Source organism: Lontra canadensis, unplaced genomic scaffold (assembly GCF_010015895.1).
Source record: "Lontra canadensis isolate GAN:19392208 unplaced genomic scaffold, GSC_riverotter_1.0 scaffold101, whole genome shotgun sequence".
NCBI lineage: Eukaryota > Metazoa > Chordata > Mammalia > Carnivora > Mustelidae > Lontra > Lontra canadensis.
The window spans coordinates 102800-126606 of NW_022631095.1; the positions used below are offsets into that span (position 1 = coordinate 102800).

General features: G+C 35.8%; 1 long non-coding RNA gene across 1 annotated transcript; it reads right to left on the reverse strand.

Annotated features, from left to right (window-relative positions):
• Nucleotides 1–8095: 8095 nt before the first annotated feature.
• LOC116855358 lies at nucleotides 8096–20457 on the reverse strand. Its single transcript, XR_004380335.1, has 3 exons — nucleotides 20329–20457; nucleotides 11166–11168; nucleotides 8096–8106 (listed from the first exon to the last, which is right to left on the reverse strand). It is a non-coding gene; the product is annotated as an uncharacterized LOC116855358 (long non-coding RNA).
• Between the last annotated feature and the right edge of the window lie 3350 nt (nucleotides 20458–23807).

The following is a 23807-nucleotide window of genomic DNA, read 5'->3' on the forward strand; positions in this document are numbered from 1 at the left end:
GATTGCTCTGAAAAGACTTTAATGGTGCCTCTGGTAGGGTATCAGATAGGGAGAAGGGACATGTTACTGGAAACTGGAGGAAAGGTGGTTCTTATTATTGTAGTAAGTGGCATAGAATTTGACTGATTTTTGTCTTAATGTTTTGTGGAAAGTAGAACTTGTAAATGATGAATTTGGATAGTTAGCAGGGATTTATAAGCTAAATGTTGCAGGCATGGCCTGGTTTCTCCTTGCAGCTTATAGTGAAATACAAGAGGAAGTAGATAAATTTCTATGCTAAAAGGAACCAGACTTGAGATGTGGAAAATTATCAGCCTAATCATTGCAGTTTTAATTTGCATTTCCCTAATGGATAATGATGTTGAATGTCTTTTCATGTGTTTGTCATCATCAATTTGTCCTGTTTCGTGAAACGTCTGTTCATATCTTTTGCCATGTTCTAATTGGATTTTTGTTTATTTGTAGTTTTGTTGTATTTTTTTGTTTTACTGTTGCATTTTAAGAGTTATTATCTTCAGTATTGTTCTTTGTCAAGCATATGGCTTACAAATATTTTCATCTACTTGAAGGGTCTTTCAAGAAGAAAATAAGTTTAATTTTGATGAAGTCCAAATTAATTCCTTTTTATGGATCATTGAGTTTATGGATCTTCAAGTCACTTTGTGTCAAGTTTGTGAATTTTTGCCTAGCCTTAAATTCTAAAGATTTTTCTTCCTATACCTGAATTTCCTAAAAGTTTTTATATTTTTCTGTTTTGCATTTTAGTCCATGATCCATTCTGAGTTAATCTTTGCATCAAGTGTGAGACTTTGGTTGAATTGCACTTCTTTGCCTATGGATATCCACTTGCTGCAACATTATTTGTATTAAAAGGCTATCTTTCCAGGGCCCCTGCGTGGCTCTGGGCAGCTCTGGGCTATCTTTCTGGGGCCCTTGGGTGGTTAAAAGCCTCTGTCTTCGGCTCAGGTCATGGTATCAGGGTCCTGGGATTGAGCCCCGCTTTGGGCTCTGTGCTCAGCGGGGAGTCTGTTTCCTCCTCTCTCTGCCTGCCTCTCTGCCTACTCATGATCTCTGTCTGTCAAATAAATAAATAAAATCTTAAAAAAAAAAAAAGGCTATCTTTCCTTCATTATATCACTTTTGCACCTTTGTGAAAAATCAGTTGGTCATATTTATCTGAAGCTATTTCTTCGTTCTCTGTTATGTTCTATTGATCCATGTATTGGTCCCTATGACAATCACATACTGACTTGATTAGTGTAACTACCTAATAAGTCTTAAAATCAGGTAGACTAAATCCCTTGACTTTATTTATTTGCAAACTTATTTTAGCTATATTCTACTTCTCTTGCATTTCCATACACATTTAGGATAGTCATACCTATACCTACACAAAATTTTGCTGGGATTTTGATAATAGTTGTATTAAGCCCATATATCAATTTAAAGAAACTTTATATCTTTACTATGTTGGGTCTTCCAACACACAAAAAGTATGTCTCTCCATTTATTTAGATATTCTTTAATTTCTTTTATTTATTTTATTAGTATTATGTTGTTTCAGGATATGTCTTATACATGTCTTGTTAGATTTAAACCAAAGAATTTAGTTTTTTAGGTGATTGTAAACGGTGTTTTATTTTTAATTCCAGTGTCCTTGTGTTTGCTACTAGTATATAGAAATATAATTTTTTTTGTTTATCTTATATCCTGTGACCTTCCTCAACTTATTGTATGTAGATACCTTGTTAGCCATACATAAAAGGCAGTTGATTTCTTCCTTTCTAATTTATATGTTTTTACTTCCTCTTCTTGCTTTATTGCATTGGCTAGAACTTCCAACACTGTGTTTAAGAAGAATGGACATCCTTAACTTGTTCCTGATCTTAGGGAGAAAGCATTCACTCTTTCATCACTAACAATAGTGTTAACTGTAGGTTTTTGGTAGATGTTTCATGTGAGGTTGATGAAGTTACTTTCTATTCCTATTTTACATAGAGTTTCACCATGAATACCAGGCCAATTTGGTCAAATTATTTTTTTGCATCGATTGATATGATCATGCGGTTTTGCTTTTAGCCACTTTTATAGTAGATTACATTGACTTATTTTGAATATAGAACTAACCTTGTATCCCTGGAATAAATCCCATTTGGCCATGAGTATAATTCCTACTATAAATTGCTAACATCTATTTGTTAATATTCAGTTACAGATTTTAATCTCTGTATTTATGATATAGGTTGCTATGTAGTTTTCTTTTTTTGTACTTACGGTTTGGTTTCTTTTGGTCAGATTAATCCCAGTTTCATAAAATAAAATGGGAAGTGTTTCTTTCTCTTCTATTTTCTAGAAGTGGTTGTTTAGAACTGCTCTTAAAGAACTGAAGTTCTTTAACAGTTTAACAGAACTCTCCAGTGAAATCATTTAGGCCTAGAAATTATTTTGGGGGGAAATTATTAAATAATGAGCTCAATTTTTTAAGTTATAGGGATATTAAAATTACTTATTCAGTATTTACTGAATTTTGGTAGTTTGTGTTTTCTGAGGAATCAGTCCTTTTCACTTAACTTGTTATATATGCATGCATGTAAAATTATTTCTAATAGTTCCTTAACATCATTTTAGTGTCTGCAAGGTCTCTAATGACATCCTGTTTCATTCTTGACATTGGAAATCTGTTTTGCCAGAGGTTTGTCATTTTTATTGATATTTCCAAAGTGCTGACTGTTTCATTGGTTTTATCTATTGCTCTTCTGTTTCAGCTTATTTCTATTCCTTTCACTATTATTTCTTTCCTTCTGCTTGTTTTTGTTTATTTTGATCTTCATATTCTAGATTCTTCAAGTGAATGCATAGATTACTGATTTGAGACTTTTCTTCTTTTCTAAAGCATTCATTTAGTGCTATCACTCTCCCTCTCTGCACTGTTTTTGCTGTTTCACACATTTTTTATATGTATCTTCATTTTCATGCAGTTCAACACGTTTTCATTAACCTTAAAATTTGTTTTTGGCCCATAGATTATTTTGAAGTATGTTGTTTAGTTTTCAAATGTTTACAGATTTTTCTGTTATTTTCCTGTTACTGATTTCTACTCTAGTTCAGCTGTGGTTAGAAAACACTCAATCTTGAGTTTGTTCATCTTTAAATTTGTTGAGGTTGGATTTATGGCCCAAATATGGTTTATTTTCTATGAAACTGGATTACATCCCATTCACTGATGACATTGAGTTTTTCTATACTCACGCTAATTTTCTGTCTAATTGTTCTATTAATTATTGAGAGAAGGGTGTTGACTTCTTCAAATATAACTGTGATTTTGTCTATTTATCCTTTCAGTTCTATTAGTTTTTTTAAATAAACTTTATTTTTTAGAGCAGTTTTAGGTTCACAGCAAAACTGAATAAATATACAGAGATCTTCCTTTTGTCCCTGTCCCTACACATGTACAGCTTCCCCCATTATCAACATGCCCTATCAGAGCAGTACATTTTTTAGAGTCAATGAAATTGCATTGACATATTATAGCTCAAAGTCCATAGTTTGCATATAATTACATATAATATCAAACCTTTTCAGTTGTACTTAAAATAATAAGGGAAAGTATGCCTATCTTATTAGAAGTGGTACTCTCAATGCAGTATTTTTAAAACATCAAAATGTATGCAAAAAAACCTATGTAAACAAAATATCAAAACTTTTAAATAAAGACAGGATTAGTATTACTGTGTTTCCTCTTATCTTAGGCTCCAATGTAGTCACTCTTTAGCACTGTTATTGATCCTGTCTATATTTAAAAACTCAGGATTTACTTGTGTAACAAAGAAAACAACAATCAGGCTTAAACAAGAGAGAAACTAACTTTTTTCTTGCATAGAGGAAGTCTTGAATCAGCAGCTCTCGGCTGGGAAAGAGCTCTACGGCACTATTGGGAATTTGGGTTCCTCCCAGTTTATTCCACTAAATTCAGCCCATGGCTCCCTTTTCAAGGTCACCTTGTAGTTATGCTTAACTCTGTTGAAGAAGGAGGAGGAATGACAGAAAAGCACAGAATCCTTCTGGTAAATACTCATCCCTTTGCATTTCTAGCTGGCAAAGAAGGTTGGGAATATGGTCTTTTATTCTGGGTTGCAATACATTCAGCTAAACATCAGGGTTTGCTATCTAATGAAGAGGACACTAGATGATAAGGGAAGGATTAGGAATCTCTACCATACATTCAATATCTTGTTAGGTCCCAAAGTCTGAAGGACATTGACCCAATCCCTATTTATTTCATGATTCCATAAATATTAGACTAGCAATAATAATAAACAGTGATTAATTGCACCAAGTATAGAGTGCAAGAATTTTAAAGTACTTGAATGTTGAGAACTGTTGGAAAACATCAACACTAACTAACAGCTCCTTCCTTCCCATGCTCTTCTTAAGGCTGACCTGGAAGTTCTCACTTATCATCCTGGTCAATATGAATGGGTGCTATTTTAGATCTAATTCACTGACACAAAGTGCATAGGCTTTATTTTCCCCCATATCAATCCCATTGTTCTGGGTATCTGAGAGGCAAGTTCCCATTAGCATCCAGACTATTAAATTCCCTCAGTTCTCACAGACAACAGCTGTGTAAAGGTGACTCTAAAGTTTTCTGGGGCATCAGTCTTGGAGCAGTATATCTATTTCAGGAAGAGGGGAAGAATTTTGAGCAAGGTCAATAGTTACTTTGTTTTGTTTTTTTGCATCACCCCCACCAGTGTAATATCAGTATGGAAGCTCCAAACTGAGGGCTGAAAGACAGGATTTTATTATATCTTTAAGAGAAAAATGGGGTGCCTGGTTGGCTCAGTGGGTTAAAGCCTCTGCATTCTGCTCAGGTCATGATCTCAGGGTCCTGGAATCGAGCCCCGCATCGGGATCTCCTGCTCAGCAGGGAGCCTGCTTCCTGCCTCTCTTTCTGCCTGCCTCTCTGCCTACTTGTGATCTCTGTCTGTCAAAAAAATAAATAAAATTAAAAAAAAAAACCTGTATTAAAAAAAGAGAGAGAAAAGTCATAAAGCCATGAACCTGCAATGGAGAATTTTTTGTTTCAAACCAAAATTTTTAAAATAAATAAATAAACAGATACACAAACATTAGAACTATAAAGCACACATGGAGTAAAACATTTTAGGTTTCTTTGCTCATAATTATCTAATTTATAGATGTGATGTAACAAAACTTTACTAAAGATAAATCAGGGAAGATTTTAGTACACTTCAATTTGGGAGAGCAAGGGCAGAAAAAGAAAAAGAAATAACAGTTGAAGAGACCTTGTCAATTGGAAAACACTGTATCCAGCTGTTAGCAGTAGGATCCTGGTGGCTCCATAATGCAAGTGCTAAGCATGTGGTACCATCTCTCAAAGAGATGAAGATATTTCCCTAAGGTTGTACATTTGAAATGTGTCAGAGTCAGGGTTCAAACAGATCTAAACCTTCTAACTGCAGGAAAACATGCTGCTGCCCAAGCATGAGAACATAGTAGGCATGAAGAGAAGTAAAGCAAAAGCTACAGCTGGGTCAGTGCTAGAGACTGGCAGAGCGGCAGGTATGCGGGTAGCCCAGGGGTCCCCTAGTGTTCATAAGTCACTGATGTCACACCCTGCTATCCACTAAGGATTCCAAATTTTCTTTTTCCTCTTACCACAGTTTTTTTTTTTGAAATATGAAGTTCCCTATTTAATTATTGTTCATAATTCTTCAATTCTATTCTACTCTAAAGCTACATAAAATGCCCCAGATGGTGAATTAAGAGAAAACTGGATTAAACAAAAAGAACCATATCTGTTTAACCCAAGGAAAAAAATTCAATGAAATAGCATTCTTTTCCACTTCAAGGCTGACGGTTTCTCACCCTAATGTATGGGAAAGTAGGAAAAACCATTCTGCACCCAACTCCACCCATAAAATGACTGCAGCATATAAACCCTTGGAGGAACCAACAATTGCCCAATTTATCTGTGGGAAATTTCTGTCTCTCTCTCTTTGACATGTTCACTTCTATTTGCCAAATGCTCTCAGTGTGTCAGTCCCTTGTACCAGGGCACTCTCCACCAGATACATCACTCTAAGTTTTCTTTTATCTCCGTTCTATAATTCCCCCAGATAGTTTTGTAATTCATTAGCAACTTGTTAGTATTGAGTATTCTTATGAGAGGTGTTAAATTTAACAAGAGAACCTGGGAATGAAAATCTCTTAATCCAAAATTAATACTGGCTGGTAAACAGAATATTGTGGAGAACAGAGGTAGAGCTGTAAGGACTTCCAGTCATTCCCCAGGGACTTCTGAGGGGATGAACCTGCTCCCAGGGGCAAAATCAGGAGATACCAACTGCCAACAGCTCACCAGGTGTCCTTACAACTTGAATGAAACTCCTGAAGCATGGTCATACTCTTTCTTCTGAAGTTTTGCTGGATTCTCAAGATTCCCCAAAGACCCAGGGGTTAAGGAGGAAAAAGGATTTGCTTTTCCAGTTGGAAGAGTGTCCATAGCTACAATCTTAACCTACTGGATTCCAGTAGCTCTCTTTTGTGTTTCACATTGCGATTCAAGATGGCATAAGTATTAAGAAAATTTATGTGGCATATCAAAAGCTTGAAGTAAAGTTTAAAATAGCAAAGTAATATATTCAGTTACAACGTTGTATACAAACCCATTTAAGAAATGGTTCTTTTCTTTGTTTGTTTCATTTACTCTAAGAGGATATTAGGTATTTCTTGCATGGTCGTAATTTTTGAAACCAAGGAGGCTAATTCAATATGTTCAAGGGGGAAAAGGTATTTCTGTTCAGATATGTTAATAAAAATGGGTTGCAATGTTGAATATCATTCTTTTAAATAAACTGATAGAATATAAATCTCTCTCAGTGCATCTTATCTCCTTTAAAACAATACACCAGGAGAAAATGATCTCTTTTCTTCTCATGCTCTGATTGGGTTTAGTCCTTCTCAATTGTCTCCTGACTCTTAGCTGAAAAACAAAAGATAACTAAAGGCCATGGTAAGAGCTTAGGTTCTTATATAAAATGGGATTTTTGGTTTCTTCAAAATGTTGCTTAATCTAGAAGATATCATAATACCAGAACAGTTGTCAAATTAGGAGCCAGTTCTGGGCTATCCTATCAATTGATATTTTCTCGACTTCTCCTTTTTCCAGACTCAGAATTCATTTGAGTTTTAATCAAATGTGAAGAATTATCAAGAAGGCAGGATTAATAAACCTAATGTGGGTAGATTTTCTGTTCTTCAAAATATGGGCAGCCCCTACTAAGAGTTGATTCTCATAATTTTTTGGCAGGAGTGGGGGGTGGAGAATGAATTGAATAATTTCTTCTTTATTACTCAGTACTTTGAGATTGCACTGTCTCTAGTTGAATTATAAAAGCTTTTATAATGCAATATCACTTAATGTTGACTATTGTCAACTAAATAATTGTAACAATTATTTTTATGCCCAAAATTTCCTAAATCTTTAACTATATTGAGATATAATTGACACATAACTTCCTGTAAGTTTAAGGTGTACAGTGTGATGATTTGATACATATGTATATTACTAAATGTTTACCACAATAAAGCTAGTTAACACAGCCTTCACCTCACATAATCACTGTTTTCTTGTTTTTATAGTGAAAACATTGAATCTCTACTCTTGTGCCAACATTCGAGTATATAGCACAGTATTAATTACAGCTACCATGATGTACCTTAGTTCACGGGAGCTTACTTATAACTGAAAGTTTGTACCCTTTGACCAACTTCTCTCCATTTCCCCCAGCCCCAGTCCCTGGCAACCACCACTCTACTATTGGTTTTTTATGAACTTGTTATTATTAAATTCCACATATAAGTGAGATCATACAGTTGATATTAAGAGGTAGGAACCCCTATTCATAGCCAAAACAAACACTTTGCTAAAAATACATATATTTGCCCAGAAAAAGTGAATATTTGCTAAAAGATATTCTTCACTTAAAGTTTATTTAAAAAAATAAAATTCATGTGCCCTACAATATGAAAGAGATTTTAAAAAGCTAAGAATCCTACTGTATTGAATCATATAAGTCACTGGAATAATCCAAAAGCAATTACTTTCTCAAGTTAGAAACACTATTTTAGCAAGATGGTCTCTGTTTGATTCAATATTTGGTGGAGACTCATGCCTATATGCATGAATGCTGCTGAGCCGGTTCAATCCAAGCAGTTTAAAAACCTCTTATGTTCTCAGACCTAGGCTATACAGGCTCAATTTGGATCCATGAAAATCACTCTGACAATTAAAAGTAGGATAATAGAGAAATTTTGATAACCTAAATCTTGGAAAATTATTATGATTCAAAGTGGTGAGATATTTTAAGATAGAAATTGATCATGTACATTTCATTTCTAGAATCCTAAGAACAGATGAAGCAGAAGATGCCAGGTGTGGACAGATGAGCCCTTCTTTCCATGGGTTACACAACAAAGAAGCTTATTAAAGAGCAGGGACCAACTCTGACCCAGAGAAGAATGGTGTCCTACAGTCCACAGCAATAGGCACTCTAAGCTAACACCAACAACAAGAACAACAACAAAATGGTTGAAAATTTCTGGAGAAAACTCAAAATACTCTATGGCTAAACTAAGCCCATGTGAAGGTTAATAAGAGATGTCACGAAAGAATGAAAAGCAAGGAATCTAGAATTCTGAAAATATCTAACAGCCAAACTCATTAAGATGTCATTGTCTCAAGCAACTGAAAAGGGAACTAATATTTGGGGAGCATCTCTGTTGCAAAACAAGGTACTAGATGCTTTAAAACATTTCCTTTAATTTTAATAACCCTGTGAAGTAGGTATTATTAACTTTCAAGGCCACAAAATTTATTAGTAAGTTAGAAAATCAGGATGCAATCCAGATCAGTGAGACTCCAAAGCCTAAGCATTCCCACTGCATTGCACTACTTACGTGGAAAAAGCAGCACACACTGGATAGTTGGTAAAATTAAGTTAGGTAAATTACAGATGCATTCATGCTTTTACCTATAATTCTGTTCAGAGTAATTTACTTTAAACACCTACCTATAGGAGTCCAAAAATATAATTCACAAAGTTATTTAGTATTGCATTATTTGTAACAGTAAATGTCTGGAAAAACATAAGATGTCTTCTGATAAGGAGTGCCTGAATAAGATATCATTTGTACATTGAATTAATTGAATTAATTATGTAGTTACATAAAAAGAATGAAAAAGTTAACTATGTACATATATGGAAATAGCTCTAGAAAAAATTCATTAATCAAAATAAGGTACAAAACACTGTATAAAACATGCTAACATTTATTTATATATATTTATATAAAATTTATTTATATATAAGCACAAATATATACACTTATAAAGATATTCATCAGAAGAAACAGCTAAAAATTAATTAAAATGTTTATATAGAAATGGTAAAGGGATATGGGTTGAGGGGACAAATAAGCTAAATTTCTTTGAGTTTGTAATTTATTTTTTAACTATGTAGATATGATTACTCAATAACACTAATGATCAGGAAATTGAAAATGAAAACCTACAATGATATCACCTCATACTTTTTAGGATGGCTGTCATATATAAAATAGCAACAGCTAACAAAGATGTGGAGAGATTGGAGCCCTTGTACACTGTTGATCAGAATGTAAAATGGTTCAACCTCTAAGGAAAATATGGAGGCTCCTCAAAAAATTAAAAATAGAAGTACCATCTGACCCCCCAATCTTACCTCCACCTATATATATCCTAAATAACTGAAATCAGGATTTCAAAGAGATGTTAGCACTCTCATGTCTCCTGCAGTATTATTCACAATAGCCAAGATATAGAAAAAATTTAAATGTCCATGAACAGATGAATAAAGAAAATGGAGCACATACATACAATAGAATATTCAGCCTTCAAAAAGAAGTCAGTCTTGCTATATGCAACAACATGGATAAACCTTGAAGACATTATGCTAAGTGAAATTAGCCAGACACAGAAGGAAAAACACTGCATGATTTTACTCATATGAGTTATCTAAAATAGAAACACAAAAGGAAAATGATGGTTGCCAGGGGCTGGGGGGAGGTAAAAATGGGAAGTTGCTTTTCAATGGATATAAAATTTCAATATATAAGATGAATAAATTTTAGAGATCTGCTTTACAACAGTGTGCCTATACTTAACAATATGGCACCATACACTTAAAAATTTCTTGATAGGGTAAATCTCAAGTTAAAAGAAGCCTTAATGTGTTCTTATCACAATTAAAAAAAAAAACTAATAGGCCTATTTTAAAAAGAAGTACAAAAGCAATCTTAAATTTGTTCAGTAGTTTAATTTCAGTGTTAATATTTATTTTCTTATTTTGACAACTTGTGAACATTGTATTATGCTACAAGTAAATAATCGCTTTAACATTATTCTACATTGTGATTTCAATGTATGGAAAAAGAGACACAAAGTTCATAAATTAAATAAATTTTCTGTTGTGTTGAAATAAAGACTACATAACTCATTATTTTTAGAAAAATAGTGTATCCACAAAAGGATATGGGATGCAGCAAAAGCAATGTAAGGAGGGAAATATATAACAGTAAATGCTTATATCTGAAAAGAACAAGGGTCACAAAGGAAGAGTTTAGCCTAAAGAACTAGAAAAAAAAAGAAAAAACTAAACTCAGAGCTTGCAGAAAGAAGAGCATGTGGGGTGCCAGGTGGCTCAGCGGGTTAAGCCTCTGCCTTTGGCTCGGGTCATGATCTCAGGGTCCTGGGACTGAGCCCTGTGTTGGGCTCTCTGCTCAGCAGGGAGCCTGCCTCCCCTCTCTCTCTGCCTGCCTCTCTGCCTACTTGTGATCTCTCTCTCTGTGTCAAATAAATAAATAAAATCTTAAAAAGAAAAAAAAAAGAGCATAATAAAGGCTAGAGTGGAGATCCATAAAATAGAGAATAGGAAAACAATAGAGAAAATCAGTGGGTGAAAAAAAAAGATCTTTCTTTGTTTTGTTTTATTTTTTTTTTTCAAGAAAAGATCACAAAATTAACAATCTGCACCTAGAGTAACTAAGAAAAAAAGACTCAAGTAAATAAAATCAGAATTGAAAGTGGCTTACATTATTACTGACTTGACAGAAGTGAAAAGGATTATAATCTAAAAGAAATGCACAAATTCCTGTAAACTTATAATCTACCAAGACAGAATTGTCAAGAAATGGAAAATCTGAACAGACTAGTAAGGAATGAGAAAACTGAGCCAGTAATCAAAAACCTCCCAACCCAGAAAGATTTAGGACCAGATGGCTTCACTGGTGAATTCTACCAAACATTTAAAGAAGAATTAACACAACCTCAAACTCTTCTAAAAAATTGAAGGGGAGGTAACACTTCCTAAATCTCTCTATGAGGCCAGCATTATCCTGATTCCAAAACCAAAGACACTGCAAGAAAAGAAAACTATATATCAATATTGCTCATGAATATTAACCCAAATACCCTCAGCAATATTACTAGGAAGCCAAACTCAACAGCATGTTAAAAAGATATACCAACAACCAACAGGGATTTATACTTAGAATGCATGGTTGGTTCAACATGCAAAAATCAGTGTAAAACACCACATTAAGAGAAAGAAAAAATATCCCACATGATTATCTCAATTGACACAGAAAAGGCATTTTAAAAAATTCAACAACTTTCCATGATAAAAACACTCACCAAGTGAGGAATAGAGGGAAATTATCTTAATGTAATAAAAACCTTATATGAGAAGCCCATTGCTAACATCAAACTCAATAGTGAAAGACTGAAAGTTTTTCCTCTAAGCCTGGGAACAAGACAAAAAATGCCTACTTTGGTCACTTCTACTTAACACAGAACTGGAAGTCCTAGCCAAAGAAATTAGGCAAGAAAAAGAAAAAAAAAAAAAGGCATTCAAATTGGAAAGGAAGAAGCAAATTATCTCAATTCACAGATGCCATGACCTTATATGTAGGAAACACTGAGATGAAAACAAACAACTGTTAGAACTAATAAACTCACTCAGCAAAGCTGCAGAACACAAAATCAACATGCAAAAATCCATTGCATTTCAATACACTAACAACTAACTATCTAAAAAGGAAATTAAGAAAAGAAAATAACATTTTCAAGAGTATCTAAAAGAACTGAAAGCAGTGACACGGATAGGTAGCTATATATCCACGTTCATAGCAGCACTATTCACAACAGCAAAAGCTGAGAGCAATGAAATGTCCACCAGTGGATGCATGGATAAACAAAATATGGTATATGCATACAACGGAATATTATTCAACCCTAAGAAGGAAGAAATCCTGACACATTCTACAACATGGATGAGTCTTGATGACATACTAAGTGAAATAAACTAATGAAAAAAGGAGAAATATTGTGATTTCGTATGTATGAGGTCAAGTTCTTAAAAACAAACAGCATGGTGGTTGTCAGGGGCTTGGGGAAAGGGGAAACAGAGTCAATGTTCAGTGGTAGGGAGTTTCCATCTGGGAAGATGAAAACAAGTTCTAGTGACAGATAGTGGTGATGGTGGCACAACAATGTGAAGATACTTAATGCCAATGAACTGTGTACTTAAAAATGGTCAAAACAATACATTTTATGTTATGTATGTTTTACCACAATTTAACAAAACAACTCATTATTGGTGCTGGATATGTTGCTTCATATCCAGAGTCACAAAATGACTAGTTGCTTCATTATTTACGGTGGTGATAATCAGATTTCTCCATTGTGAATGTTTATTTTCCCCCTTAAAATTGGGAAATAACCTATGTGTCAGTATTTCTAGCCCCATCAATGTTTAAGAGATGATACCTATATCTATATGTATGTGCTTATGTATGCATATATGTATATATGATACAAGTATAGCAAAGCATAACAATTGTTTGATTTAGGTGGTGAGTATATGGGGGAGTAATTATAGTATTTTTTCCTGCTTTTAAATATGTTTACAATTGTTGGAAATAAAATGCTGAAGATGCAAGAGGTTATCTAAATTGTATGGAACAAAATTAAAGGGGGCAGTAGAAATAAACAGGTTGCTGAGGTAGCTAAACAAATTTCATTGTGGTTCAAATACTCCTCACTCCCAACAACCTTTCATTTATCTTTTCCTAGTGTGTATACATTTGACTGTTGATATAAGCTGAAATTGCTTATATCTGTAGATCTCAGATGAAGGTGATGTTTTTCTTCTCAGTAGATTATAAGCAACTTGAGTATAGCAATAGCATTTTTTGTTCTTTCTGTCACTTCATAGTCACTTTATATTACTTACACATACACATACTGCCATGATTCTAGGTCACCAAGAAACTCATTAAAATTGCAGGTTGGAGGTGATAGATTACAAAATATGCCTCATTTCTCCACTCTGAACTTTCTCCATCCCCCTCCAATGTGACTTTATAGGACTTCCCAGCAAGAGGCAGAATCTAACCCTTAATCCTTTGCATCTGGGCTGTCCTTGCTTTGCCCATGGAATGTGGTAGAAATGAAGCTGTACCAGTCCTGAGCCAACTAGTCAAGATCTTGCATACCTCACACTCTTTCAGAATCTTCCCAGCCACCAGGTGAACTGACACAGGCTAGCATGCTCTGTCTTAAGATACTTGCTCTATTGTTCTCAATCCCTCAGCTGATAAGCAGGCAACACTTAGATGCAGAGCCTCCTGGCTGACCAGAAGCTGACTAGATGCATTAATTACTGAACCAAGCTGAAAGCAGAATTGCCAACTCACAGAACTGTGTGATAAATGTTTGTAGTTTTAAGCCACTCTGTTTGTGATGGTGTTTTGCATAGAGAAAGATAACTAATGCTAGAGACAAAGTGGGGGAGATTAAGGAAAAGAAGAGGAAGGAGGAGTCAGGAAGGGAAAAGAGAAGGCCTGAGCATATGAACGGCATTTTTCATCGAAGTCCTGAATACTGTATTTTATTTAATCAGAGCTGCTGTTGCACTGGTGGCAATCAGCAAAACCACAGAAATTATATTGTGTTTCTTCTATTTTATCAAACTTGAAGGTTTGAAAAATTCATACAGATAAAAGAACTAATTATAATTCAGGAGAAATTTTCTTCATTTGCCATTAGTTCATAAGCGCAGAAGCAGCATCAATCTTCTAGCAGTAAGTAGCTACTTAATCTTGTCTAGCACTTTTTTCTTGGATTAAGCCCATGCCAGAACATTATTGCTTTCCTGTGCCCATTAGGATACCAGTGCTTTACTTTTTAAGGCTGTTGACAGAGTATTGACTGAGGTAATTTTTTTCAGAGGGACAATAAACAGATTCCTGAAGCCACAGGGATTCTGGACTCCAATCTGAAGCTACTAATTTCTTCCTTGATCCCCACAGTACATTTCCTCTGAGTATAACCAACTCTGAGTGTGTGTGTGTGTGTGTGTGTGTGTGTGTGTAACATCAGGAAATAAATGATGAACATTATCCAGTGAAAAATACTGACAAAGACCAGAGAAAAACTGGTCAATGTCAAAACTTAGATAAGAGATATTTATGTGACCCAGCATTGGAATATCAGTGCTCTATCTTGATACTGTGCAAGAACCTCAAACAATATCTGTGGACAGAGGAGATTAAGAAAAAAGTAGAAGAGATAAAATTAGAGGAAATATCAAACTCAAGAATCACTCAATTACTTACCCTCTGCTAAGCATTTTGAAAAACTGGAAGAAACCTGGGAACTAAGAGGATGTGCAGAGCAGAGATGCTCATGTCATCAGAGAATAGTTTGGAGGAAAATAGAGGAAACATGGGAATGAGACATCTGACCAGATACTGCTTCTGACCTAATTTTGCCTTCAGCCAACTTTCTCTTCGATATTGACTTTTGCATTCTGTTGACTGTTCTGATCAAAATAAAATTAATAATGCCAACAAATTTAATTCTACTTATCAGTATTCTTGGACCCATCAAGCAGTCAAGCTTTGGTAGTCAGTGATACACTTTCGTGGCCCCTCCCACAACTCCCTCACTCCAAAATAAGAAGGACTGGAGGAAACCAATGGTTCCCAACACACTGTACAAGAGAATTTCTCTAGATATTGTCATAAACACAGTAGACAACTTTGAGGATGGGGGTATGGTAATCTGAATTCAGAAAACTCCCCCCGTTAATTTTCTTGCAGTCATCCAGATGTTAGTTCAGGACCAGATTTTTGGAAACCACTGGATGAGATGAAATTAAAGAGTCTATGATATTGTATTTGTAGAGATTTTAGTAGAGTAGGTTAACTTCTGTAGAATTAATTTGGGTACTTTCATAAATATGCCATTTGAATGAGGCTCCAAAGTAGAGAATACAAATATAGATGCCTATAGAATGAAATGAGCAGGTGGAAAGTGTAAAAAAAACTGGAGAAGAGTGCACTCTCTTAAAGTCATAACCTATTACTGCCATCTTGGAATGAGGGTGCAGTATGACTTTACAGGTACTTTGGAGAGAAATTTCTGTTTTTAAAAAAATATTTTTATTTGTCAGAGAGAGAGAGCACAGTGAGAAAGAACGCACGGGCAGAGGGAGTGGCCGGCAGGGGTAGAAAAGCCAACTCCCTACCAAGCAGGGAGTCCAACATGGGACTCGATCCCAGGAGCCTGGGATGATGACCTGAGCCAAAGGTAGATGTTTAACCAACTGAGTCACCCATCTGCCCCCAAATATCTTGATTTTGAAATGTTAACAACTCATTTTTTAAAACTTAAAATACCATCCTTGGGCCCAACTGTGTATTTCTCTGGGCCTGAACACGACTGTCCTATATGCTACCTTAGAGTATTTGCAAATGCTATGTTGCTTTGGTTAAAATTCCATTCTGTTATAAACATTCTGAAGCATTCTATGTGTCAAAAGACTTTAAACACAGCAAGGAAAGTGTCCCAAACTGAATAATGACTAATCTTTCCAAAATAAAATTTTTTTTCACTGAGGTATACATTAGTATTAGTTATGACCTTATCTTAAAGACAGCCTGATAGGGGGTCTCATTAACACCCCTCTTCCCACACATAAACCTAAACATACACACATATTTTTCTTTTAAGTGTCTTATTTGTGTGAGTTTATAGAGTTGGGTGTTTGCATTATAAGAGATACTGGGTATAATAAGATAATGGAACATTGGCTATCACTCTCAGGGTCTCTTGAGCTACAGTGTTTCAGTTCTTGTGGAGAATGATGTTAAAACCACAAGATAAAATGACTCTTTCCTTGAGAAAGCTTGTGAGACTCTGAACCAGAAAGTATTCAAGTAAGAAAGTCAACACAGAACCAGAGAGAACGGCATTCTCTGTATTTCTCTTCAGATTACCACATGGCTCCAGCACCTGGAAAATTCAGAGAAAGGACAACTTTATCTGTCAGGTGTAAGATGTTGTAGCTCTTAGTGGTTTGAGGTCAGTCATGCCCTCTTATGGAGGGCAGCAGTATACTGACAAATAAACTACACTGAGTTCCTTGCTAGCAGCCACCATCTACAAGGAGACGAGAGCTGATATAAGCCAAGTCATTTCTGTATACCAATGAAACAAGTCAGGGAACAATCAGAAAATTGATTCCTGCCCATCATATACCTGTCACTATGGCCATATGTGACCCTACTGAATGCATTTTCACCCTAATGACATCTATTAAGACTGAGCTAAGCCAATATGCCCATTCAGAGTCCATAGCTCTTTTGGGCAAATATTGCTTGCCCCAGTGATTAGTGATGGTTGGAGACAATTATTCTTTCTGCAATGTCATTATTAGATATTATTAAAAAAAAACACCATACCTAATTTTGCCACAAGAACCAATATTTATTAGCAAGCAGAATCAAAACATGCAAATAATCAATCTGCAAATTTGGTGAAGTCCTCATTCCCCTCCTTTCCACTCTGTCTCTGTAGGCATTCAACAAGCCCCATGCATGAAATGTTCATCTTGCCACAGCAAATATTTACATGGTAGACCAGTTATGTGTCTTGTTTGATTAGAGCAAAGGATTGTCTATAAAGTGAGGAACTCAGAAATAAGTAGAGTTCTAGACCTAAGGAACTGCTGAAAAAATATTAGCCTACTGGGATTGTCAGACTATTAATCACACAGTGGCAGATTTTTCTGGACAAATCTTTCTGTTTGACATATATTGATATTATTTATTTCTCTAGTGACATAATTTAATATTATTTATGTTAATTAATAAACCCTCTGGTGCCAAATCAGACTATGATATGTGAAACAGCTTCTGGGGTCCCCTCTGAAGAGAGTGTGAACTGTGGAAAAGGTTTCACATTCTCACCAATCACCTGTGAAATATTCTGAAGTGTAAACTAGTGAGTAGCACACTTCACATGTTATGTAACCACCCCTAAAGTATAGATTAATGTTAATTTAGACATGCATATACACCTCACACTTCAAACTAAAAATTCCAACAAAATTTTAGAAAATAGAGTAATATTCCACAGAACATTGTTTTTACCAAAGAGCTCACTTTTCAGTGAACTCACTTTACAGTGAAAGGCTCCAAGGCCATGGTATTTACTGATCTTACTATCCAATCCATCATCTAGTAGCAGCTAGCTCTGTAAAACCGTAGAATGGCTCAGTAAGATGCAATGTATTTCCAGTGCTATAAGAAACAGACATAATGTTATCTGGGAGAAAGCACCAATAAGATAGTGGTGTTGTACATGGATTTAGTATTCACTCTACACCAGCAAGCAACAATGGAGCTCTTTCCTCCTGAAGGCACAGGTGCAGGATTCAAGAGCTCAAAGTGAAAAGATCCTCTCTTAGTTTTGCACACATAAAGACCTTCTCATAAAATCTCACCTCATGTAGCACCAAACCCATCCCTCTTGATAATCAACATCAATTTTCTTGACCAAAGTTCCAATATCACAAACCTCCTTTCTTTTTGTTTAATCAGTTGCTAGAGAAGCCCAAAATAGCCAGGTGCATGTTACAGCTTCACATTTAATAGACTTAACCATTTAGCCCTTTAGTGGAAGCACTATTCTTCTGAAATACTAAAATCTTGAAACTATAAGAGCCCTGGGTGTTTCTTGGTATTAGACAACAAAAAGAGTGTTATATAGCAGTAACAACACTTTTTTTCCCTGACCATTATTTGACTCTCCTTTCAGTATTTTGGATTTCCTCAAATTATGAGCTAAAAAAGAGGCAGCGCCTATCTCCCATTATAGAGGCTGAAGTATTCCTTATCCAGCACCCCTGTGCGATTAGTACAATGGGATGTTATCAAATAGCTAATAACAAGCATTCATTCTGGAACTTGAATAAAGAACTAGGAAAACAGAAAAGCAAGATAGGAAGAAATTCTCTGAAAGTAGATGTGGGTGCATCCAGTTTCAAAGAGCACCAGCATCTGAAATGCCTGCAATAACATTCAGTCAACAGCCATGAACACTATGGTACATAGAGTTCACATTTGTTTCCTATTGCTGTGTAACAAATTACTACCATCTTTGCACTTTAAAACAACACAAATTCATTCTTATGCAATTTTATAGGTCAGAAGTATGGGTGGACTTGACTGATTTCTCCACTCTGAGTCTCATAAGAAAAAAATCAAGGTGGTGGCCTACCTGGGCTCTTATCTGGAGGTTCTGGGTAAGAATTCACGTAGGAGAAAGGCTCTTCCACAGCACCCGGTTGACTTAAGGACCATCTGCACTCACATCTCCTGACTGCTATCACAACTCGCATCCTGCTCCTGGTTGGGACACTTCATCCATTCCCCACACCTTCCTGCCTCTGCAAAGCCTCTAATCTGCACCTTTGGTTCCCTCCTCTGGAAAGAGTAAATCCTCTAACTCAGCATGACTTTGCCCTTTACTGAAAACTGTCTCTCTGCAAAGAACTCCATTTCTCCCACATCTTCTTGTTGGAGGCCTCATCTCCCTCTTTCATTCCCCTACCCTTCAGGTTCATGAGACAGTATGAGTGCTCTCCTCACTTTGTAGTATCTGTGCCCCACCACTGCTCCTTGCTCCTACAATACCCCAGTCCCCTCATGCTCAGGCCATCAGGATATCCCAAGACCCCACTCTCCTCATTGCTGTCATCTACTCTTTCTCATTCCTTTACTGAAGAGGGGATTCTGGCAGCCTCTGCTCACATTCCACCTTCTTAGCAGAGCTTTCTACAACTACCCCATCAGAAGTCACTCTACCTCCTCCCCATTTCTTCTCTAATTCATCGTCGTGCTCATTTCCTTCATAGAACTTGTATTGGGAGATGTTTTATTATTCTTTCATTCATTGAGTACATGTTTCTCCTGATAAAATAGGGGAGAGTCTTTGTCTGTTCCATAGTTGTATCCTCAGTACCTAAAATAGTATCTAGCACTTTAAGTAAAACTGCCTATCTGAAACTGGGTTGAATAGCTATACATGTACCTCATAGTTCTATGAAGTTCTGCCTTGATATTTTACCTAAATAGCCAAATTTTCAGATACTATTCATGGAATAAGAGGCTTCCTGTTCACTACCATGCAATATTTACTGTATTATGTGTTACATGTTTATATAAGGTCTAGTTCATGATTTTCCACTCTGTCACTTGGGTGTATATGACTGTTTTGCCAAGGCCAATCTATTTTTGATCATTTTGACTTGATAAACTTTGTGGTAACTGATAGGGCAAATTATTACTCTTCCCCTTTAAGCTCTTCATAGGAAGTCTTTTCCAGATGAACGTTAGAGTTCAGACTATAGGGGTATTTTGATGTAGAATAAACATGGAACAGATTCTAAAGGGGGAAAAAAATCCTAAATTTGATTACATAAAAACATGAACTTCTGTACATGAAAAAGATCAGAAACACACCTGGGAGAAGTATTTGCACAATGTGTAGCAGTATTTGGGTAGGAGTCAGGCAGATGCTATGATCCTCAAGATCTCAGGTCCTACCACCCCCTGAAGCCCCCTAGCCTTTACCAGCTGGCAAATTGCCCAACTGCCATGGAATGCTCAAGAGAGGGAATGGATGTTCAAATCAGCCTCTTACTTGGGAGGATCTAAGAGTCAGTCTGAAAGAGAGAACAGGAATCTTTTATTTTTTTAAGATTTTATTTATTTATTAGACAGAGAGGAAGCAAGAGAGGGAACACAAGCAAGGGGAGTGGGAGAGGGAGAAGCAAGCTTCCTGCTGAGTAGGGGGCCTCATGCAGGGTTCTATGTCAGGACCCTGGGATCATGACCCGAGCCAAAGGCAGACACCTAATGACTGAGCCATCTAAGTGCCCCAAGAGAACAAGAATCTTGAGCACATTCAAATTTGTTCACAGAGTTGACTTGTAAACTGGACAGAAAGGAGAACATGAAGGGGTATGTCAGAAAGAAAGTGCCAGAGCCTAACAATCAGTGTGAAGACTGGTTCAAAGAAAAGTGTGAAGCTATATGTCCACTGCCTGCCATAGAAACAACCACACACTTGGATCACCTTTGCTATCTGAGGAGGAGAGGCCAGGCCTGTGGTACAACTAAGAAATACAACTATCTTAGTGCAGAAACGCTTTCCAAAGAGCTGGTTAGAAAATGTAGAGAAATTTACCTGCTGGTCAAACAGAGAAGAGTCCCCATGTTGGTGAGGGACTGTGGGAAACAGCATTGGGTTGTTTGTCAAGGACTCTAAGACAGAAGGAGCAGCCATCATGGAAAGGTACAAATATCTGATCTTTATGTGAGTTCCTCCCCTTCCCTACCCAAGTTTCTAAAGAATAATGGTAAGAGAAACCCCAGAAGTGCTTTATCAACAAGGGTAAAGCTCTGAACATTAAGATTTGTGAATGGTAGAAATTTCTAATTGCTGGTAGGTGAAGCCTGGACATCTATGGGTTAAAAAAGAAAGAACCAGAGGGTTAATAGTGTCCTTAGTTTAGAAGATACTCTTAACACTAAAGCAAAGAAAGGACTGCCTTTCCAATAGAAGAAAAAAAAATGTCAATGGATAGCAACAGATAATTTCCTAGTGAATGAAAGAAACTAGAATATGTCACCCCAATACATGTCTCTTTGACATAAAAATTATTTTGAGTTGAAGACAATTAAGAAACAGTAAAAAAAAAAAAAAAAGCAGAAAATCCCTTTTCTGCTTAAAGGGAGGATATAAATTCTTCTTTTATTGGAGATAAACTCTTATCAGCCCAGAGAAGGTACCAGAGGAAACTGCAAACAAACCATGGTTAAACCAACCCTTATCTTCTAGTTACTTCTTCACCATTTACTCCCCCTAGCACAAAACCCCTTTCCTTGTCAATTCCTCACAAATTTATTGTTTATAAAACTTCCTGTTCTGATTACTTATATGAACCTTAATTTTGTGTGCACACATGTCTGTGTGCACACGTGCATGTGTGCGTGTGTGTGTGAAGGCTCCTATGTGCATGTAAAAATATAATAAAATTTGTGTGCTTTTCTCCTATTCATCTGTCTTTGCCAATTTCATTTTTATACTCAGCTAGGGACATGAAGAGGTTGGAGGAAAACTTTTTCCTGACCTACATGAAGCATTAAGATTTATAAACATACATTTACAAATATTCAATTTAAAAATGAAAGAAGAAATAAAAATTAAAATGATAAAATACATTAAAGTATCAATTAACCCAATATTTGAAACATATTAAACATGACAAGGTAGAGGAGAGAAGACCCATAAATTCTAGTAGGGATAAAGAACACAAGCTGTCTAAGAAGAGATTTGACAATAAATACACAGCACTTAAAAATGCTCATATTCTTTGACATAGTAACTTTTAGAACTCAATCTAAGAAAATCATTAGAGAGGGAAGAAATATTTACAAATATACTTATTGCAGCACTTTTATAATAAAAACAGTGAAAACCTAAATAGGAAATGACTAAATAATTAAGATAATATGTATTACACAATCATCAAACAATGTTTTAGGGTAAATTTAGTTACGTGGATAATATTTAATATCTCACGTACAATAGAAGGAGGAAAAAAAAGATGCAAAACTGTATACTATGATTGCTTAGAAGCCATGAAATCACTGAACTGTACCTCAGACATTGCCCAGGCCCTTGCAATCATTTTACGAAGAAATTAAGGCTCAAAAAAGAAATGAAGGATGGGAGAAGATAAATGACTATCCCCCGAGTCACAGGGGTAGTTTGGAGCAGACCAGAACTGGTATTCTAGGCCCTCCACTCCTCATTCTAGTTCATGGAATTTGCTCACGTGGAGTTCCAGACCTGTAACACATGACTTTGGGGGTTTCCAAATTCTCACCTACATCATCACATCTCTCTCTCTCTCTCTCTCATTCACATTTTGCTTATCAGCCAGTTATGAATCGGAGTCAAACTGCCTTGATCTCCAAATCCATAACTGCCTGGAAAAAGTGAATCCTTTTTTTACTACTTTGCATCATCTTTTCTCTAAATTATTCCATTTTTCTTATTGGTGCCATATCATTAACACTTTGGGAAATATGCATTCCTGAGGGAAATGCCTCTAAGTCTTCTCAAATTCACAAGTTTGAAAATACCATTATTACATATCATTTCCTCCATAAAATGCCATAAAGTATAACTTAAAATTTAAAGTGACCCCCTCAGACAATTAATGATTCCATAAATTTAGTACTAAAGTCTTTTATATAGCTATTAAAATAAATTCTGGTGGAAGTAATTGCTGAAGTAGTTTCACAGATTGCTTACTCTTGTTTCTCTGTAGAGTACATCATAGTTCTGAGTTGAACTCACTATTAGACTCCTTAATATTACTTTCTGTCTGAGAAACATAATCTTTGGAGCCTCCTCACTTCCATCTCAAAGTTAGTTGTTAACTTTCTTTCAAGGTCATTTTCCCAAAATATATAAATGTGAGGTTTTAGTTTAGTTTTGTTTTTTAAATTCAATCATGAGCAGTAGTGAATAGACAGCGCTAAGTAGAGAACATGGTCAAGTCAGGATTCAGACACCTAAAAGCCAACTAATTCTACCCACTTGCCATCTTAGCTCATTCTAGAACATTAAGTTCAAATTCACGAGCCCTGTTAAGTTACTAATTACTACTACATGTTCCTAAACAACTGAAATGTAAAATGTTATCCTCGAATGCCAAGAATCTATTCTATTATTTTATTTTCTTATGGTTTTTGATTGCCAGTAAGACACTTTATAGTCTCCTTTTATTATACTCTGCCTAGCTTATCCCCCTTCCAATTAGTGTAAATAGATATTTTTCTTTTTCTAACCTCATCCCTAGTATAAAATAGTTGCTCTGACTTACTTACACATTTGGCTGTGTGACATAACTCTGCAAATAAGCTGGTTCAAACTGTTAATGGGACAAGAAAGGAAAGACTAAAATCCATGTTCTTGGGACACCCCTAGGTCAAACACAACCAAACCTGTGATTCCCTACATTATCCCAAAGTGAATGCTTTGTTCTATTCTAAGAGTTTAAAATACATCACGATCTATTGGGTCTTTTCACCAGTGAAAACAGATGAGAAGTATGCTATTTAACATCATGAACGAAAGGGGGAAATTACATTGCTCATGTATAGTGGAGGCATCAAATTTCACCATGCCTTGCACGAAATAAAGAGCAGATGAACAATCTTAATAATGGTCATGTTCTTCCTGTGTTCCCAGCAAATACCAGTTCACTTCAGAACTATTAGACTGGTATGTCAAAACATAGTCTGGCTTTGTCATTTTG